This window comes from Lepisosteus platostomus, chromosome 5 (assembly GCF_059453375.1).
Source record: "Lepisosteus platostomus isolate fLepPlt1 chromosome 5, fLepPlt1.hap1, whole genome shotgun sequence".
Lineage (NCBI taxonomy): Eukaryota > Metazoa > Chordata > Actinopteri > Semionotiformes > Lepisosteidae > Lepisosteus > Lepisosteus platostomus.
This window is the reverse complement of record NC_142615.1, coordinates 18,747,656-18,761,890: the sequence shown is the minus strand read 5'-3', so window position 1 is coordinate 18,761,890 and position 14,235 is coordinate 18,747,656. Positions and strand designations below refer to the sequence as shown.

The 14,235-nt window shown below is 43.9% G+C and overlaps 1 non-coding gene and 1 pseudogene across 1 annotated transcript; both read left to right on the top strand.

The window, feature by feature from the left end:
• Positions 1-521: 521 nt before the first annotated feature.
• LOC148664472 (5S ribosomal RNA) lies at positions 522-640 on the top strand. Its single transcript, XR_015938417.1, has one exon. It is a non-coding gene; the product is annotated as a 5S ribosomal RNA (ribosomal RNA).
• Positions 641-2,283: 1,643 nt separating this feature from the next.
• On the top strand, positions 2,284-2,402 carry LOC148664471 (5S ribosomal RNA; annotated as a pseudogene).
• Positions 2,403-14,235: the final 11,833 nt, after the last annotated feature.

The following is a 14,235-nucleotide window of genomic DNA, read 5'->3' as shown; positions in this document are numbered from 1 at the left end:
CTGGCTGCTGGCTGGCGCCGTGAGATTTAGTACTCGCGCAAGAGACAGGGGGCAGAGCGCGAACGCGGTCCCCCGCCCCCCACAAAGTGTGCGCTCCAGGTTCCCTCTCGGGGCTCTGCAACACAGCGGAAAGGCAGCGAGAAGGAGCCTCTTGCTCTGACGCCGCAAGGCCACAAGAGTGCGGAGGCGCCATGTGCCCGGCCGACGTGTTGGACTGGTGCGCTTTATGTGCTGAAATAAACACGCGACAGCCCAGAAATGTTTTCAGAGTGCTGTGCACTGGAGGTTTTTGTCTTGTGAAGACTTGCCTTGTGCTCCTCCGTGCAGTTTGTTTGTTCTCCTCAAGTGCGGGACAAGCCAACACAAGGGAGCACATTCGCCAACATCCAGGTACGCAATGCGATTTGGAAAGAGGCTCCTTTCCAAAGAGTTGCACACGAACGATCCTTCAGTCCTGCTCGGGGGGCACAGAGCCCCAGCCACACACAGCTTCAAGTAGCGAGTTAGGCACGATGGCTTTTCCTTGTGGCCACACCACCCTGAATGTGCCTGATCTCATCTGATCTTGGAAGCTAAGCAGGGTTGGGCCTGGTTAGTACTTGGATGGGAGACTTCCTGGGAATACCAGGTGCTGCAAGCTTTTGCTCTCTTGGCCAGCAGGGATCGCCGTTGGTGCCGTAGGCTTTGGGAGGAAAACCTGGAGGATGGAAAGGTGATCTATAGCCTCATCTCTAGAAATGTTTTGTTGCTATGGCATGTGTGTGACCCATATAAAAAAAAACCCGTTTGTAAAACGAATATCGAAGCTGCCTCTAAATCTGCAAATGAAGATGAGTCGATAAACCACTTGTTTTTCGTATAACTATACATATATTCATTTATTACTGATTTCATTCATTGAGCACAGATACAATAGAGGTACAGCCATTCACTGTTTGACATGTCTGCACTGGTACAGAACCTAGCAATCAGAAAATGGGTGAAACTGTCTTGAGAATTAGCATACAGTACCGAGGCCCCCATGACCAAATAAATTGGCCTTAATAATGCAGACTACAGCAAAACAACTGACTTTGAAAAGGGAATGAATGTCCGGAAGAAGTAGTGTAACCAGCTTGAAATGCTTCTCTGGACCTCTAACTAAAAGAAACCGGGAACCAGCAGTGGCTTTCGAACTGGGATCCTATCGCAGCACGTGGTGTCGTAACTCTTCCGTATCTGATATTGGACCAAGCACATCAGGGGAGAGCGCGAACGCAGTCCCCCACTACCAGAAATTATGCAGTAGAGCCTCGCCCTGGGTGAATCGATTTTTTAAGAACTTTTAAAAGTTCACAAAAAAATACAGGACATCACAAATTAGAAAGCTTTACATTAATATACATACTTAAAACAGTATATATGATCACATCTCATTACATTTTGACATGGTACCAGTTACATAGCAACAATTTCTTTTTTTCTGGTGTAAATCACATTCTTTACTTAAACATGATAATGTTTTTCACAGTTTCTTGAGATATTGACCTATGCTCTCTATTTCCCACAGATTTTCTGCTTCCTCCCTCCTTTCTCTCCACAGATCTCTGAGGTAATAGTTCTCTCGGGTGATGAACAGGGCCAGGCTACCTGCTGCCTTGACTGGGACCTCGATGCCTTTGAACAGCCCCATGGTCCTCACTCTCCACAGGGCGTCTTTCCCACTGTTCACCACGGCCCAGATCCTGTCAAACACGTCAGGAGGAAGTTTGACAGGAGAGATGCCGTTGTAGCGGCAATGCTTGTTAATAAGACAGAATTAAGCGGTGGTATGCTGTCCTAAATGAGGCCCCATCTCACCCTCCATCTCTGTGGTGCTTGTGTATTAGCGTGAGCGTTTTTTATTCTGATCAGGAACAGTTTTACAAGTCCGCAAAGGATCGAGGAAAGGTTTATCGCCAGCTGAAAAGAGACACAGCGCTTCGGCTGTGGAGACTTGTTCGGCTGGCGTTCTGGGAGTCGCGTTTTTCAGAATTGTATTGAGATCGTTTTCCACAGAGCTCAGATGTCAAAGCACAGCAGCAGCTCTCCACAGCGATCCTCTATAGCGCCCTTTCTCCCGCAGCTCCGTCCTCATTGGAAGGAAGCAAGAGTGAAAGGCTGAAGTGAAATAGAGCGGAACGAAGGCAGTGAAGAGAGAGAACGTGGTAAGAAGAGAAAAACGCAAGGGAAAAAAAGATGCGTCGTAAAAGAGGTGACAGAGCTGTCCTCTCTATAAGAAGGGTGCCAGCGAGCCTTGCTCTCGCTTACGGCCACATCCCCTTGAGCACGCCTGATCTCGTCTGATCTCGGAAGCTAAACAGGGATGGGCCTGGTTAGTACTTGGATGGGAGATCTCCTGGGAATACCAGGTGCTGTAAGCTTTTAAGCACAGGAGGCGCCCTATCCCCGTTCGCTCGCTCATTCCCCTGTTCACACGTGCAGTGCGGCTTGTCGGTCTGTTTATTTGTCAGCTTTGGCGAGATACTGGTGCTTGTGTATTAGCGTGAGCGTTTTTTATTCTGATCATGAACAATTTTACAAGTCCGCAAAGGATCGAGGAAAGGTTTATCGCCAGCTGAAAAGAGACACAGCGCTTCGTCTGTGGAGACTTGTTCGGGTGGCGTTCGGGGAGTCACGTTTTTCAGAATTGTATTGAGATCATTTTCCACAGAGCTCAGATGTCAAAGCACAGCAGCAGCTCTCCACAGCGATCCTCTATAGCGCCCTTTCTCCCGCAGCTCCGTCCTCATTGGAAGGAAGCAAGAGTGAAAGGCTGAAGTGAAATACAGATGCAGCCATTCAAAATGAGCGTTAAAAACCCGCGGTTCAGTAACCAACCCGCAGGGCACCGTAGGGCACCGCGGTAAGTGATTGGCTGGCCAAAATGACCGACAGGGGCACTCGTGGTGCATTGGTTGGTAGTGAAAAGATTTAATCATTTAATGTCTTTACTGTGCACGTTTCAATACGCTTAGTTTTGAATATTTATATGGAATTTTACCACTAAAGGGAAATTTTAGTAGCTGAGCATAAAAAGAAGAGGAGCATAACGCATCTGAAGGTCATAAACGATATTAATTTAGGAACATAAACATTACTGTATGTACATAAACTGTACTGTGTATGGCTGGTCTTGATAGTTTAAAGAAAAAATACACACCAGTCTTCCATTTCTCCCTAAACATTTTAAGCATGAAAGTTTTATGAAACGGTACCCAAACATGTGATTGCTGTATAGAATGAATTTTAATTTTTAAAAATTATTTAACACGAAAATTAAGCTGTTTACATCTTCCGCCTGAGAACAGTCAACCGTTGCTACCCAACGCAGAAACACAGCCACTAACTAGCAAAGAGAGGACATTAGCTAGCCAATATGATAAAGAAATAAATGATTATTTTGTATATTTCTTTTGCACATTTATTTGAACATTTCCATCGATTGTACAAGCACTTGGAAACTGTCCAATCCCTAGTTCATCAAGCATTTACCGGTCTGGCGCCGGTCTGTGTCTTCTAGGATATAATGCCAGCGAACTCTTGTTTTTATGTCCACTATAACTACGCTGGGCAAACATTCCAAGGTCAAATTCTTCCAGCACGGGGGTACCTTTAAAGCGGAGACGACGGCACCAAATTTTTTTGGCGCGCCTTCTCTTTTAAGCCCTGGCCAAATATGAAGACAGTACGTACAGTTATAATTCAAATGGAATTAAAAACTACACATCCCAGTTACCATGGTGGTGCTTGTGATCATTGCGTTTAACCAACGAAACAGGGCGAAAAATTAGTCACATGACTTTGGGGCAGAGTTTCGAAAGCTTAACCTATCAGCAACAAAGTGAAATTTACACGATAGGCTACCTCAAACTGTCAGTTACACGACTGTGTATGTCGCTTAAGACACTCCTATTTGGCATTTTAGTTATGGAGGCGAGAAGACGCCCCCCCCCCCTTCTCTGGGTGTCTGATTTGCCGCCATCTTTAACTGTTCGGTGTCCGAATCGGAGTAGCTACGCGTACGAAATAAAGTTAATCCCAACTACAAAACATATATTTTTGTGGTAAGAGGGCGCAAAACATCAGTATTTACTGCTATTAATTACTGTACGATTTATAGTTGAAATTTGAGCCTAGATATAAAGTTAGATATAAAGTTAAAATCTCGACAAAGCAATGTAGGAAATACAGAGAAAATAAATCCTTTCTGACATCTAAAATCAGTTTCGATCAAGGTCTCTAAAACGAGAAAAGAAAAAGAGGATTTTCGGACAGCAATTACGCTGTGTTTATATAGAATAACTGATTTATGAGCAATCTAATTTCTTGTTCGTTTAAAATAGTGAAATGTCAGCTGCAAAAGATCGCACCAGAAACAGCACTCTCTCTGCCTGTCATAGACGTTCAGGAAAGGCTGAATGAAGTCATGTCAAGTACAATAATTCGGTGATCAATAATAACAATTGTAGGACAGTATATAAGGAGGATAAGGATTTTGAAGTTGACTCGAAATCTGATAGGTAACCAGTGCAAGGACTTGAAAACAGGTATAATGCATCCCTGATAGGATTCTTGCTGTCATATTCTGAACATATTGAAGATTGCTCAGTGTGGATTTAATTTCCCCAGTGAACAGGATGTGCATTTATTAATTCTAGAAAAAAAGCCTTTCTTGATTTCTCTAGTTCTTAGTTTCTCTAGTTCCCTTTAAAATAAACTATTATTCCACAATGCAGAGTATTACATGGCCAGTATTTACACATGATATTTGTGATTTAAATAAATTAACACAAGCAGCTTTTGGAGATTTAAGTGTTGGCTGAGTTATTGCAGGATAAAAGACTAGAGATGTTGGCAAGAAGAAGATAATTTGGGGAAAGCTGAGGAATACACTTATAACAAGAACACTTCCTAATGGGGTTAGGCATACTTTTGATGAAGATGATGAAGTTAACAGACTATATGTTTACATAGATACTGAAATAAGGATTGTATTTTAGATGATGTGTAGTTGCTGGCATTGAACTGTGTGTTGGATGCACATGAATTGAAGGAATGGGCAAACATAGCTGATGCGGATCCACAGAGCCAGCATATTAAGATGTTTATAATCAGAGGCAATTTGTTTAAATAACTAGGTATGGATACTGATGTGCAAGAGAGGTGGAAAGGCTGTTTCCTTAAGCCAGCACTATAAGATATTTTATTCCCAATGAGATGCTGCCATTTCATAGTGGGTTTCTAACACTGTGTATAGTTCCATCCACACAGTGCCTTTACTTCCATCCATTTCTAATCTCTTTATCCAGTACAGAGGATTTGGAGCCTATCCCAGTAAGCAACGGACACAAGGCAGAATACACCCTGGACATAGCGCCAGTCCATCACAGGACAGACAGACACAAACACACACACACCAGGGCCAGTTTTCCCATAAACCAATTAACTTACCAGTATGTTTTGGAGTGCGAGAGGGAGTCATATCACACATATGGAGAAAAACCATGTAACCCGGAGAGAACATGTAAACCCCACACACACAGGATGGCAGGAATTGAACCTAGGACCCCAGTGCTGCAAGATAGCAATGCTAACCACTTCGCCACCATTATAAATGGATGGATATCTTAGTTATCTTTCTAGTTCACAGGTTTGCATGCATAATTTAATTTTGAAAGCCACTGAGACATCAGGTACTACTGTTGTATTTATGAAAAAGAAACAAAACAAAAAACATACTAACAACTGTGTCATCCTACTCCTTAGTTAATACATTTTATTTTAACATTGTTAGAAAAATATTTTGAATTATATTTAACCCTATTTTTTCTTTAGTTTTGTATTTAACATATTATATGATAGTCAGACTTAATGTACATTTGAACAATGAAAATATATTTTTACAAGATGCGGGGGAAAGTGCAACAGCTTATTACAGTGCTAAATTTAATATTATTGATTGCTAATAGTTTATGCTAACACCTAACTTTCTTAATTAGATGTATTTAAAACAGTGAACTAAGTGTAACATACTATTCAGAAATACAATCGAAAATAGTTTTCTGGTGTTTGTATGGATGAAACGTTTCTAAAATGTATAACGTAACAAAATTAAAGACGATTAAAATCTGTAATCTTTCCACTTGTAATGTCATTAGACAGAACAACACGTTTCTGGTTTGTTTTAATTAGCTAGTAATAGTTAGTAGTTAGTAGTTTTAATTTAATTAGTATTGCAATTCGCACTGATTCCCTTGCGAAGATATGGACTTAAGAATATTCGTGCCTGGTCAAAAAATGGCATTAAGCACTTAAAATTTATATGGTTAATAATAGTAAACTGTAACATGCTGTAACAAGATCGGTTAAACTGCGAAGAAAATGCTTTCAGAGAAAATGTTTCAGGTGTGAAGAACATAGATCTCCAATGCAATTTCAACCAAACCTGTTCCCACACACCCTGCCCCCACTACCATTAGAATATACACAAAGCACTGAAATCTTTCGAGCTAATGATCAAGTGACCCGAGAGAGAGCGAGAGAAACACCAAGGGGTGCGGAACCAGGGAACTATTTACATGGAAAACGGGCGATCTCCCCAGACTCCCCAGTCCGCCCGTTTCACTGTTACCTGGATACCTCTTTATTTAGAGCTCACTAACACTGATTTTTAGTTTAGAAGGATTCAAGTAGGGTTTTAGATGAAAGGCAGCGACCTTAATCAAGCCCAAATCATAATTGAACCCATTCAGAGCCTACATTACATTTTAGCGTTTCATTCTGAGCAGAAGACCCTCACACCTGAAGAAGGCTTGCGTTTTCTCTCTTCTCTTTTAAGCATGTGTACGATGTGTAATACAATTACAATGTGTAATTACAATGCTGTAATACAATTTGAATCGTATGAGGGTGGGGGGGGAGGGGGAGGTGTCTTTCGCTGGAAATCTCGCCTGCTTCTACTTTACGAGTACAACCCCCTCTCTGCCGGAGTGCTGGCTGTGACGAATTAAACCGGTTTCACAGGTTTCAATCACAGACCATGTGACATGGGAGTCAGGAAACTAACACACAGCGCCACCGGATTTGATAACGCTATAAAAACGCTATAAAATAATGTGACTAGGCACAGAACAAGTTTACAGCACAGTACAACATCACTGAAGTCAACTCCTAGGTACTGTAACTGCCGTGTGGATATTTTCACAATAATCAGACAAAGGTTTAAGCATCGCTTGTTCTAGATAAAACTGCAAAAAAAAAAAACAACAACCCATAATGTACTTCTTTGCGGCTCTGTTTGCCCAAATCATATATTCACAACGTGAAATTTAGAAAATAATATTACGTAACCAAAATCTGCAATATGGAAACAGAACCTGTGTAATTGTTGATAGATGATGTACTCGTAACATTTTTACAAGACGAACTACAACATTTAAAAAATGACTTGTATGTACTTGATATCTCGAATCAATCCACGGCGACATTGTTAAAGCAGAGTCCCAGTAAAACGAAACTAAAACGCCCTGGGCATACCGTTTCGCGCTTCTTATTAGTTGCTCAAAAGTAATTTGACCGTATGAAATGCATAATATAAACCTAGAAACATATACGTGAGCAGTATTTACGTACTGTAGTATCGGTGTTAAGACATACCTCTCAAATACTGTAAATCAAGTTAAAAATATCTCAAGACCGATTCTGGTCATTATGAAACCATGTTTCGTGTATGTTTTCTTTAAAGTACCGAGACCAGCCATATACTGTATGTTTATGTTCCAAAATTAATATCGTTTATGACCTTCACACGCGTTGCAGTATGCTCCTATTCTTTTTATGCTCAGCTACTAAGATTTCCCTTCAGTGGTAAAATTAGATATGAATATTCAATACTTAAACGGGCACAGTTAAGACATTAAATATACATATACATACTGTATACAGTACAGTTTTCATACAGTAATATGTCTATGTTCCTAAATCAATCTCTTTTATGAGCATGTGAAAGGCATGGTGAATCGATTCTCAAAAATTACTGTACTTTGCATGATTGGAAACAAATGCGTGATTGCGAAATGCTGTGGTGTTACTTTTACAAAGACGGTCAATGAAAAAAAGAATGTTGACCAGGGCAATACTTTGAGTTTACACTTACAGCTTGTCCAAGGTCATTCATTATTAGTACTATTAGTAATATCTTCGTTAAAGACTTTGATGGCCACAGCTCAAACATGAGAGGTTGAGCTTTATTAGCTCCACCTTGCCGAAATTCAGGATACTATTATTTTGCTTGTCATATTATAGGAGAATTTATGGTAACTAGCGGTATTTACCGGTAACTTGCGGTAGACTGCGTACAGCGTACCGGAAAATAATGCGGTATCGCCCACGCATTTTGAATGGCTGCATCTGTATGTCCCCCAGCTCTGAGCCCATTGGGCCTGCTGGTGTGACCAGAGCTGCAGCGTCGCCATGCTGGTGGGGGTCAGTTCGGCTTTTCTGTTGGAATGAACAGGGGGGTTACATGATGGTGCTATCTGTGGTCTGGCTGTCCTGCTGGTCTGGATGAGGGGTGCGTAGTGTGGTGCAGGTACTTGTCCCATCCTGCTCTTGGTCCAGGTTGGAGGGTTGCACTGATTCTGAGTCTTGTTAGCTGGTATGGATGGGTTTGGGGGTGTTGATACCAGAGTGGTCCAGGGGGGGTGCAGGTGTCTCGGGGGCATTCTTGTTTTTCTGTGAGTTCAGGTTGATTCTGTTGGTTTTGCCACGAATCTCCCTCACGCAGGCAAGCGCTCCCTCATTCCTACGAGCTCTCCCCGTACCAAACGTGCACGTGTCAATCAGTCCTCTGCTTAAACCCTCATCTGCCCCCCGGTCATTGCTCACGATTGAGATTCTCTCCCGGAGCTTATGTACTAACTACACCTTTGCCTTACTACGACTTCTCCCCTGGACCTCGACCCCGCTTTTCCGACTACCGCTTTAGCCACTCGATTTTGTACCTTCGCCTGTTTTACGCTTTCTCGGATCCTGACCCAAGCCTGTCTCTTCGTTTACACCTCTGTCTACCGACGCAACTTCTACGCCTTCCCGGACTCCGACCCCTGCCAGTACCTCGACTACGCCTTCGCCTGTCGATTCTGTGCCTATGCCTGTACTACGCCTTCCCGGACTCGGACCCCTGCCTGTTTACTCCGATTATGCCTGTGTCTCACGCCAACCCTACCAAGGGCACCGCATTGGATCCCTATCCTCAGCAGTCAGCCCCTGCGTGACAGGTTCTGAGTGTCTTGGTTACATCCATTTGTGTGTATAGATGAAAAAGCTATTGAAGAGCACCCCAACACCCCCCACCCATCTCGGTGGAAGTTGCCATGTTCAAAAAATCCTAAAAAGATAATTAAAGTTGCACACAACAAAGCATGACTGTGAAAGGTCAGGAGGCCTGACTAGTGAGCACAACACTTGATTACAGTAAAAAAAAATAAAGAAATGTTCTACAACTCAAAGCGAGGTTGTATAAGGTTAGGTGAAATGTCTGGTGTAAAACACCTGGTTGCAGCACTGTGGCTGTTGTGCTTGAAGAGCTATTGACTCGTGAATAGCACCCCCCTATCCCCATGTACCGCCTGTCTAATGGTGCCATATTGAAAACCTCATAAAAAAATAAAGAAAGGGGCCACAGCCACAGCAAGGTTGCATAAGGTTAGGGGGCCTGTGTGGTGTGTAAAACACTTAGTTTCAGCAGTGTGGCTGTTGTATTTGAAATTCTATTGAGCCATGAAGACGACCCACCTGTCCCAGTGTATTACCTGTAGTGTTATCTTCAAAAAATCATAAAAAAATAAAGAAAGGTGCCACAGCCACAGCAAGGTTGTATAAGGTTAGGGGGCTAGACTGGTGTGTAAAACACTTGGTTTCAGCAGTGTGGCTGTTGTATTTGAAATGCTATTGAGCCATGAAGACGACCCCCCTATCCCAGTGTCTTACCTGTACTGTTATCTTAAAAAAACCAAAACAAAGCTGGGAAAAGTCAGAGGACCTGCTTAGTGTGCAAAACACTTACTTGCAGCATTGTGGGTGCTGTGGTTTAAATGCTATTGGTTTGTTAACAAAATACCCCTATACCAGTGCATTGTGCCACATTAAATAAAAGCACGAGAAAAAGAGATTCAGAACACAAAGCTGTGTCAGTGTTCTGTGTAAAAAGTCGGTTTGAACATCATGGGAGCTGTTTTTAATAAGCTGCTGAGAAAAGAATATTTTAAACTTCCTGCTGTCAGTAGTATTGTCAATATAGTTGAACCACACCTGAATGAAAATAGAACGTAAAGGAAGGGTTTCAGAAATCAAACAAAGCTTTATTCCCGTGCTTACAGTCTGGCTAATTGGAGACTGCGCTGTTCTGCTTCCTATGGTCATATATGGGTTTTTCGCACGAAACCGTATTGAACAGTATTTCTCGCGTTGTGAACGTGTGCACACAGCAGTCCCCGGGTTCCAGTTAGTGTGTAATTACGCATCGATGAAAAACTGGAGGTTTTAAAAAAGATGATTAGCTCACTGATAGTTTGGTGTAGAGGCTGTTGAAATATCCACAAGTTGTGGTCTTTAAAATGCATTTGGTTCGAAGCCGTTCTGTGCTTCTATTGCAAAGATATGGACAAGAGAAAATGTGAGCATGGTCAAAAAAATGTCATAAAAATGACAAAGTGAAGGCTGAGAAAGCATTCACAATGTATTTTATACACAAAGCATGTGTTTTTGTAACTCTAAGAGATTTCGCGAAAGCGTTACAGGTATGCCAAAATCGTTTTCGAACTTCAAGCTAACTTTACCCCGGTACAGGCGTACTGGTCTCTGGAGAGAGAGCACGGTCCATCAGCGCACTCCAATAAAGGCAATGGAAGCAGCTGAATCTCATTGGCGAAGCTCAGCACTGGGCCGCTGGGCACGGTTTACAACCGTTTCCGTAGTGTAGTGGTTATCACGTTCGCCTCACATGCGAATGGTCCCCAGTTCGAGACCGGGCGGAAACAGCTGCTTCTTGCAAGCTCCTGTACTTCACAGAGGTCTTGAGCGACCGCTCATTTGTTCCCAATGTATTTCCGGTGCCTTCATGCACTCTTGTACCAAATGCACGTTCCTTCTGTATGCGGAGCTGATCATTTGCAATTGGGCTGTGCCGACAGACCAGGACGAGCTCTGTCGGCTCAAAAGAAGCGCAGGACCTGCAAGAACAACAGAAAGAATAGCATCCAGAGTGGGCCTCTTAGTGAGCCCAAAATCTCATCAAGAATTGGCTCCAGCAACAGGGCTGGGCGCATTGTTCCATTCTCCACCCACTCTCAGTGTAAACAAGTCCCTCCTGGTCTCTGCTTGAAATGCACTTTCCTGCGTTTGCTTTGGTGTAACTGGCTTCCCCTGCATGGGCGAATGTGAAGAAGATCCTTAGTAAGTCATTGAAGAAAACCAAGAAGGGGTCGGAGTGGCCTCTGTCGCTCATCAACGATCCAGTCAGGCAGTACTCCTCTATAAAGCGCCGTTCGTTCACATCGATTGGCTTTTTTTTGCCTTCATTCGTGCAAGTAGTAAAAGCAGACGCCCCTATTCTGCCGTGACCTGGATTCGAACCGGGGTTGTTGCGGCCACAACGCAAAGTACTGACCACTATACGATCACGGGGAGTTACCGATACACGCATGGCAGGGTGGAAAAGGCTGTGCTCTCTTCGTGTGACATAATTTGGAAAAGTCCTGACGTTGCATTTCAACTGAGCCCCAGTATACATCGACCCTTCGACACTCTGAGTGACAACTCTCTTGCGTGTTTTCTCATATTTACGTAGTTTGCTCGGATGATGCCGGGAACAGCATGGCTGTTCGCTGCCATATGGTCTAGCGGTTAGGGTTCCTGGTTTTTACCCAGGCGGCCCGGGTTCGACTTGGTTTTGCCTCCTGCTTTCCAAAAGATCAGCACCGTGTACGAAAGAGCCGCATTAAAACTACTCGAACGTGCAAAACGTGCGAGAAGAGGGGGCGCTTGTTTCCAACCGAAACTTCTCGCGTGTGAGACGAGCTGATCATCGCTGTGGGAGGGTTACTCTGGTAGACAGGGCTGACCTTCGGCAATAGGATTTATAGTCTCCAAGATGATATTTGCACTTTCTGGAGAGGCGATTTTCTCCACTTCAGTAGCCCGATTTCATCGATTGTGTGGAGAGGGCTGTAGAATGTGGCGCCGCCTTTCCTGCTCCGTCCATGACAGGCGTGCTGGTCTCTGGAGAGAGAGCACGGTCCATCAGCGCACTCCAATAAAGGCACTGGAAGCAGCTGAATCACATTGGCGAAGCTCAGTGCTGGGCCGCTGCACCACAGAGATGAACAGAGATGGGGCCTCATTTGGGAAGGCTCAGAACACTTAATTCTTTCTTATTAATAAGCCTCGCTGCTACAACACATATGCAGTTTGAGCACACATAAGACGATAACCAAGTACCACAAACTACCAGGCATCTAGTATCATTAGCAGTTCAGGTGGGGAGCTGCATCACCATGTGTAGGCTGCAAAGGAACAAGTAATAGGTCTATTCCATGCTTAAAAGAAAAGAAAGAAAATACAACATTTCAGCCGTGGAGCCCTCACACCTGAAGAAGCCTCCACGGCTGAAACGTTGTGTTTTCTTTTTTCTCTTTTCATCTAGTGTCATTAGCCTTTTAACAGTTCCTGTCAAAATAAAATAGAAATGGATAACATTCTAGAGAGAGTTTGAAATACCAAGGTACAATTTAAAACATATCTCTTCCACTACAACCACAATATTTTGGAGAGATCGTTGAACCTCACTGTTCTGACATGTCCGTTAGCCTCCGTCCTGCTTCAGCAATGAATGTGGCGGGGCACATTCTGAGGGAGATGAGGTCAATCAGGTGGCAGGAAAACCAAGCTAAGCTTTTTTTTGAGATCCTGAAAACGAAAGAAGGGCCATGTATATGTGTGCAGCTGGATATGTAATTGCAGGTGGCGTAGCAAATTCTGCTGAAGCCCCACTGCCTGGTGTGGACGGTAGCTGTGCATGTTGCAGCACGTGAGATCAAGGGGGCATGTCATGTGTTTCAGCACTTCACTCCATTCAGTAGCACATGATTCCCTGAGTTCTTTGGATGACCTGTGGACCGATCTTTCACGATGAAGAATTCCTTAAGAAGAATAGATCTCGGCCCACCATCCCAATGCCTCCGTCTCAAAACAGCAACCTCCAACTGCCCTTAGTCTGCAAGGCAGTCCTTTCAAATGCGATGACAACGCCGGGACCTTCGTTGCCTATTGTACGAGCTGAACTTTTGTGCTCATCAATTCATCGCTCTTTCCATCAACTCATCTTGTCTTTTGACGCTTCGTGTTTTGCGCTCCTTTGACTATCGGCATATCGGGTGACTGCAAACACTGAAGTTCTTGCTTACGGAGTGTGGAACATTGTTTTCAGATGACGAGACTGACGCACTACCAATTACGCCAACAAGCCCAGCTGCAGTACACACACCGGAAAGTTTGCCTCACATGGATTTCAGTCGCCCGTTCCCTAATCTTTAGACGCCCTCTGCTGAATGTTGCATTTGCCTTTTGATCTCACCGATACATTTTTGGTCTGTTTCTGTTGCGAGTCCGTCTTTCAGATCTCACCTAGCACAAGTCTCTGTGGCTGAAGTGGCCTCTCTGCTTCAGCATCGTGCCCTCACTCAGCCATTAAAAATGTCACTCGGACTTCTGACATGCTGACATGAAATGTCAAGAGAGAGGGGCGGAGTGACGCTTAAGCCAGAGAGAAGATGAAAAGGGGGCGTGGCTGCGAAACGCTTGACAGCTGCACGATGCTCTCCATGTAAGGCGGGACCACAGGCTAAAGGACGCCTTTCGGCACATCAAGCTCTAAGCACACACCTGGAGGATGCGGGAATTGATCCTGCTATCTCCCACATGCAAAGCAAGCGCTGTACCATACAAGCCAACCCCCCTCGCTGGGACTTATGCCTCGGCGTCACCTAGTGCCGCTTGTTCCCCTCTTACCGGGCACAGTTCACTGCCCTTCGTCTGCAAGGCAGTCGTGTAATTGCAGCTTTCTTGACTTATTGATGAAGGTCTGACTGGACGAGCGAATGGCGCCTCTCCCCATCCTCAAGCTCGCTGACAGATTGAAATGGAAAGTGCTGCTGT